The sequence below is a fragment of the Chiroxiphia lanceolata genome, chromosome 3, assembly GCF_009829145.1.
Source record: "Chiroxiphia lanceolata isolate bChiLan1 chromosome 3, bChiLan1.pri, whole genome shotgun sequence".
In the NCBI taxonomy this organism is placed as follows: Eukaryota; Metazoa; Chordata; class Aves; order Passeriformes; family Pipridae; genus Chiroxiphia; species Chiroxiphia lanceolata.
In genome coordinates, this window is record NC_045639.1 from 109,989,849 (window position 1) to 109,997,428 (window position 7,580).

Genomic DNA, 7,580 nt, shown 5'->3' on the forward strand with positions numbered 1-7,580 from the left:
GCACAAACAAGCCATATGTACCCAGTTTTTGTTATATTGTTACTGCTACAGGAATATACTCCTTGTTTCCATTACAGTGACAGCTACAATTCAGCCAGGGACACATCCCATACCCCAGATCTTGTACAGACAGAGGAGAAAAAAGTAAATGCAATTCTCTCAGGACAGTAATTAAAAGGATAAGCACATTCATTTGATCTAATTTAGGCATCTGAGTTAGGAGGCTAATCTGACAAAAAAATTTCTGTTCAACAGAGAGCACACAGCACTCTAAATCCATGTTTGCAGCGATCATGCAATTCTCTTCACATCACACGGAGCCTGAAGCAGGACTTCTCTAAATACCCAGAGGTATGGCGGTGCGAACGCCCCTCCCAGCTCAGTCAGAATAAAAAAATACAAAGAAACCAAACAGGGGAGGTAGAGAGGAAACAAGGAAACAAAAATGAACCAGGTTTGGTAGAAGAATGAAGCCCAGCTGGCTCTTTATCCATTTAGTTCCTAGTGCTCAGTAGTTCTAAACATCATCATCGCATCAGCAGATGTAGATGCTTCTGACAACCAAATTTCAGATGAACAATTTAAAACTCTTGAAAGCAAGCCGCATTTTATGTACCGCTGATGTTACCCACACCACGTACTGCTTCACATGCTCTGTGTTTTCCCGAGTTCGGCGCGGGAGCTGCTGCCACCACAGGCCGGCACGAACAGAAAAGGAGTTTAAAAAACATCATGTTCCCAAAAGAGCGATGCACAGGACAGGGCAGCCTGGGCGCAAGTGACTTCTCATTCCAGTGTTTTAGATGGGGAATTTCCAACTGATGCTTAAGAGAAACGCTTGAGAAAATAACTTAAAGATCGCAGGCACTATCTAAAGCACGATCTACTTTCGAGTTCTGCAGTGTGACAGATGTCAAAGCCCCAGCTGCTGTGAAAACCATTTACCGTATCCAAAATGGTACCTTGATGTTTAACGAACCGAATCACGTACCTCAACCACATTTTATTTTCTGAATTTACGACATGCCGCGGGGAGAAGTCGAGACCAAGAAAAGCCAATCTATTTACAGACAAAACACTTCGCAAACTTTAACTGCAGAAACCAGTTCGATCTCTCCGAACTCCGGGTTTCCACCGTAGCTACAAGGTACCAAAACCACCATCACCGCAACAAACCGGGGTCTAAAACCACGTCCGAGTCACCTCAGTCACCTCACCTCGGGAGCTGTTTGGGCACGGGCACCGGGATTTCTCCGCTGGCAGAGCAGTAATGGAGCACAGGAGAGCAGCAGCGCTGGCAGCGGGAGCCACCGCCGCTACCGTCCAAACCCACCAGAAAAAAAACAACCAACCAAACAAAAAAAAACCGAAAAAACCCTCCCCAAACCCCCAAACAAACCCAAACCCCACCAGCCTCAAATAAGGGGAACAAACATAACTAAAGCGGCTCGGGGCAGCAGAACCCCGGAGCGCTCCTGTCCCGCCCGGCAGCTCGGCCCCCCGCACTCCCCTCCGCCTGCCCAGCTCCGCCGGGCGCGGGGCCCGCGGCCGCCCCGCCGGTACCTGTTGCGCTGCCCGCGAGCGGCGGCTCCACTCGGGCTACGGCTCCTCCGCCTCCCGCGGCGGCTCAGCCCCACAACATGGCGGCGGGGGCGGGGGAGGAAGCGGGGGCGGGAGCGGGGCCGCCGGGCACGGGCTGAGGGCGCCGCTGGGCGCCCGATGCGCGCTGCTCTTCGCTCCCCTTCCCCCCTTTCCCTCCGCTTCCCGGTGCGAGGAGTGCGCGGCCGGAGCCCGAGTGAGGGGTGGCTGTGTCCCAGGATGCTGCGCCCCCCGGTCTGGCCCAGGGTCACCAAGCGCTGCTGTGGGCACCGAGCCCGTCGGTGCCTTTGCTGCACACAGGAACAGCTGCTGCTTAAAGACCCGACTGACAGGGAATTTATCTCCATCCTTGCTTACATTTTTCTCGCTCGATTCCCAACCGCTGTCTCCCTATCTGCTCCATAAGTTACCTTTTCCTTAGTTTTCCGGCTGTATCCCAGTCCTATCTCGACTGGAAACTGTGGCGTCTCGTTTGGTCGTTCTGCACAGGCAGGACTCACAGATTAAGCTGATTTTTCCACCTGAGAGCGGGTGACAGCACCGTTGGTGCTTTTCCATGGGAAGTGTGGCCCGCTGGGGCATCCGCAACCAGTGAGGAGTGGGATGGCACAAGGATCTAAATTCGACTCACACCAGGCTCAGTGTACTGAAATATGTAGAGTTTCAGGGCTTTATCTTTCCAAAAATCAAAGAATCCTTTAGGAAGGAAAAACATGAAAAAATGCCATCCTTTTTAAACACTAGACATTTTCTTTCCTCAGCGAGCAGATCTCGCCGTGCATAGGCAATTACAGCACCTTTCTATGCTTTTGCCCTGTAGATAATTACCTATCACCTTCGTAGAGAGCAGATTTTTCCACTGACTCATTCTTCTGGGTTCTTAATGAGCCTTTCCAGTTTGTTACATCTTTTGTCATTCATCGTGGTTCCGGAACAGTCACGTTATTGTGCCATGCAATGGTCATGGCCACGTACTAGCACACACTGCTCGTTGGTATTTGTGTTTAGACACCTGATGTTTGCAGTTTGCTGGTGCAGCTGCCACACTGGACTGGCAGCTCGCATTCATGCATTTACCCCTCGTGACCTCCTCAGCCCTCATCTGATTCACTGCTTTTGAAGATGCAACATTCTCCTTCCTCACTGCCAGCCCAAAAGCATGCTTTGTATTTTTGTTCCTACGCACAGACAGCAACCTCAGCTTTGATGCACAGATATTTGCCATGTAGGTGGATTAAACACATGTTGTTCAAGGGGCACTTGCTGACTCTGTGATTTAAATCACTTGGTGGCCACCAGCCTAGGTGGCCTTTGGCTGTTTTAAAGTAGTCGGCGGATTTCATGAGCAGTGCTTCATATAATTCCAAATAATTAACTGGGATAACAGAGTGGCCCTGGGTCAAGAACAGGCTCCTCTGTTAAAAAGTCTCTCATCTGACATTTGCTGCTTGAATTATTTTCTAATGCCTCTTAAAACACAGCCTTTAATCTGTTCAGTACACATCATAGTGATAGAGCAGTTCTAAATGTGACTTTGTTGTGTAGGCAACATCTCCAGTCTCTCTGGATTGAACACAAGTACTTGCATCAGACAACAGTTTCCAGGTTCAAAAAGGCCCTTGTAGAGTGGATTAAGATAACAATAAACCAGATAAACATGTTTCTTCTCATAGGAAGAAACAGATCAGGTTACTTATTACAGTAGTTAAGTATTGAGAAGGGAAGACCCTAAGAACAGGTTTGACAGATATCTGTGAGCAGTTCTGTAAATACAGTTGATCCTGCCTTGAACATTGACCTAGATGACTTCTCAAGGAACCTCACAGTTCCTTTCCTCTGTAGTTATGTAACTGCCACGTCCCACCAAGCGAATGGACTTGGGCTGTGTTTGTGCTTAACCACTGACTTCAAGGGGACAAAGTACATAAAGTGGGAATTGTATAAAGGACATTGGGATACTTGGTTCCATAAATATGACAGGATTCCTATAGGAAAGCAGCATTTGAGATCACTATGGATGTTGCCTAATGCCTCCTTTGAGACAAAACTGCAGTCAGAAAAATTACAGTTTGGGTTGGATGGGAGCTTTAAGGTTATCTAGTCCACACCCCCTGCAATGAGCAGGGACATCTTCAACTAAATCAGGTTGCTCAGAACCCCATCCAACCTGGCCTTGAACACTTCCAGGGATGGGGCAGCAACCACCTCTCTGCCACTGTTTTACCATCTTCATTGTTCTTTCTTAGATCTAATCTAAATCGACCCTCTTTCAGTTTAAAACCATTACCCCTTCTCCTCTTGCAACAGGCTCCATGGAAAAGTCTGTCACCATCTTTCTCATAGGCCTCTTTTAAGCACTGAAAGGCCACAGTAAGGTCTCCCTGGAACCTTCTCTTCTCCAGGCTGAACAACCCCAAATCTCTCAGCCTTTCTTCGTAACAAAGGTACTCCAGCTCTCTGCTCATCTTCATTATCTCCTCTGGACCTGCTCTAAGAGGTCCACATCTTTCTTGTGCTGAGGACCCCAGAGCTGGACACACTACTCCAGGTGGGTTTTCAGAATCACCTCCTTTGACTTGTTGTCTGGGAAGGGAGAAGTTTGAGGGAATTAAAAATTCAGCTGACTCCCTAGAGGGATAACCTGGTATAAAAAATTAGCATGTCAAAGCTTTATGTATTCTGATGCTGGACAAATTGCATATTGTTTCATCTGCATTACCACAACCAACGGGAGCTCATCTGAGGCACTAGAACAATAAATATTCATAAGATTTATTAATTATCAGGAAGAGGAACAGGACTCACAGACAGTGAGTGAAGACAGATTGTTGTGAAGACAGATTTGAATGCAGCAGCCCCTCAGGTCACTCTTCCATGGAAATGGTGTATATAGACATCCAAAGTTTAGTGTGAATTATAAAAAAATGCATCCTTAAAGTGAAGCTGAACTAACTCTTACCCGGCCTAAGAGTCTTATAAGATGTTTTATTAGCAATGTACGAGGCACAAACTAGTATTATATCTACTTTGTCTTATTTGTTTTAATTAGTAACTGTATTGCCATTTCTTTAAAATGGAGAATGAAATTTGTTTCCATTCAAATGGAAAGTTTGATATTTATATCATTATATAATTTATATATAATTTATATCATTGCTTGAATGATATAAATGCTGCTTGAAGTAGGTTCAAAAGAAAAACACTACTTTTATGAAGGTGGAGTTTCTAAAGACACTGTTGCAGATACTGCCTTTGGGCATCTCAGGGTTTGGAGGGAGAGCTTTTTGCAAGCTTCAACATGCGTTTTTGGGGGCTGATGTCAAATACCAGGTGAAATAAAAGTCTCTTCTGGTGACAGATGGTACCCCTTCTAGCAAGGAATAGACAGTGGCAAAGCAACTTAAAACTGCAGAAATGAATTTGTTTGTTTCACAAAGCCATTAAGGTAAGAAAAGTTGCTTAATAATAACTGATGAGTAATAGAAAAGGCAGCTGAAAGAAGAAGAAACCAATTGCATGACAGCATAGAGACTTGTTCCAGACATAGGGGCAGGGTTGCAGCACAGCAGCTACCCAGAGGAGGCCAATTAAGATGAAAAGTGTGGGAGGAGCAGAAAAGTAGGATTTACTATAAGCAATGTTTCAACCTCTAGTATTACTCTGCTATCATTTATTATCCTGCACTTCTAGTGGAAGGTGTCCCTGCCTACAGCAGGGAGGTTGGAACTAGATGATCTTTAAGGTCCCTTCCAACACAAACCATTCTATAATTCCATGATTCTATAACCTCCTTGTCATATCTGAGCCAAAACCAACATACAACAGCAAAAGCTAACAAGACATAATGAAGATGAATAAACTGTAACTATTAAAAGACACAATCTTCACATTAAGGCTTTACTTTTTAATAATTATCAGTACTTTGTCCTCAATTTCCTGTTACAAGCAAGTTTGCTACCTTTAGAGTAATAAGAGAAGATCTGCACTGACAGGAAAAGAGATCATGAATAGAGTTGCTTAGCCTGAACTGAGTGGGAGTAGGTAATATGACTTCTTCCTTGTACTTAGTTTATTCCATAATATTGCTTATTTTCTCTGCTGTGCTTCAGGAAAACACACCAGAATTGAATGCTTTATTCTTCCTGTCCAAGCACTCTGACTAGGCAGTGTCTAAGCTTGTTGATAGACATGTTTCTGCAAATATATGTTTAAAACATATAAAGTTAAGCCAGAACACAAATGAACACCAGAAATCAGTTACTGCAAGAATAAGCCACACTTTGTGTACAGTTACTGGTCAAGAAATAAGGAATGTAAAGTGACAACTATTTCTGAGTGGTCAAAAAGCAGTAACTGCACAACAGTGATCTGCACAGGTTCCTCCTGCAGTGTTTTTCTTGCTAATGAGTGGCATTTCCTCATCTAGAGAGTCCAGCTTGCTGTCCCAACTATAAAGAACTACTTAGAAACAGCCACACCTACATGATGAGTGGCATCTCTAACCCCTTTATTAGATTCAACTCTCTTATGCTAAATTTTCTTTTGCACCTCCTCTTTTTTTCCTTCAGCTAACACAGAAGCAATGAGCCCTCAATGCTGCTGCCAGGTTTCATTTTTACATCAGTATTCAACTCCTTTCTTCCTGTTGAGTAAATGCTAAACACTGTCTTTTAGCCCACATCTTTATTTAAAAATGGAAGCATAAAACACAATGAGATAAACAAAAGGACAAGTTAGTATTTACTTTCCACACCTAACAGAACAGGAGTGGCTCATTTCTGATATTGATTCTGAGTAGCAATTTATCAAAAGGGTATAGAAGGCACAAAGCACACGCTGCATCAAAAGTAGTATTTGTAGAGCTGCTGGTTTGGTTTCTAAACCAGAAGCCCACACAGGTTTTAAAATGACAAATGGCTACTATATTAATTTGCAGGATTTTCTGTTACTTCACAGCTGTATAAAATAAAACATTCATGTCCCAACTCTGTTCCCTGCCAAGCACTGATATTGTTTAGTAGTGGATGGGGAGCTGGACTGTATTTGTTCAGAGTGGCAAAGGCTTCTTTGCCCACCGCACTGAAATTATTTTGAGACTTATAGAACATCTATGTAACCATAGAGAAAGCAGCTTTCCAGACAGGCCAGACTGTTGTGAAGGGAGGCAGCGCTGACTCATGCAGATTGAATTATGGCAAATAAAATTTTGCCAACTGCTGAGCAGACACAAGGGTTTTACTTGCAAACCCTAACTGCAGCACAGCCAGGCAGAAATGTTCAGTCACACAGGAATTTCACAAGTGCCAAGTGCTGACAATAACAGAGAACTAGGGTTAAGCAAGGTTATTTGTTGCAATTTGCAATCCTTATGCCACAATTAGTAAATAATACCTTGGTAAGCCAGAGTTGCAAGTTCATTTCAGATGCATTTGTTTCTCCACACTCATGTCTTAATGCAAGCCAAGAAGCCAGCCTGATCCCAGTAAGATCCCTACTGCATTTGCTACCGATGATTTTTGTCCCCACAAATCTTTCCATTTTAGGTGCTAAAAAGCTGTCATTGGGTACATAGTGTTCAGTTATGGGGTAAAAGCTCATGTGCATGCCCACAGAGAGACAACGGTGGGGAAGAGCAAATCATACCCAGGGCCATCAGCCCATCAGGGATCCATCTCCACAAGCCCAGAGGAGCACAGAGGCACAGTGGCAGGTGACAACCCAAGTCACAGACTCCCAAGGAGCGAACACCTTGCCTGGACCTTTCCCAGGGCTGTCCCAGCAGACTCCTCACCCCTGTGTCCAGGTGTAAAACTCTCCAAGGTGAGTCTTGGGAGCAGCTCTCCAGGACTGCTCCAGAGGGTTACTGCCTTGGACGTGTGCTGCACATTATGGGATGCAGGGGAAGAGCATTTTAAGATTGTATGGGACTTAGTGAGGAATGTTTAGGGGAGGAACCAAAGGTAGGAAGAGAGAGGGACTTA

The 7,580-nt window shown here is 44.8% G+C and overlaps 1 protein-coding gene across 1 annotated transcript in view; it reads right to left on the bottom strand.

Moving 5' to 3' along the window:
• Positions 1-1,647, bottom strand: part of ITSN2 (intersectin 2) — an 82,978-nt gene extending 81,331 nt beyond the window's left edge. The window contains 1 exon segment of the mRNA XM_032683941.1: positions 1,564-1,647. The gene's annotated coding sequence lies outside the window, so the exon portion shown is untranslated.
• Between the last annotated feature and the right edge of the window lie 5,933 nt (positions 1,648-7,580).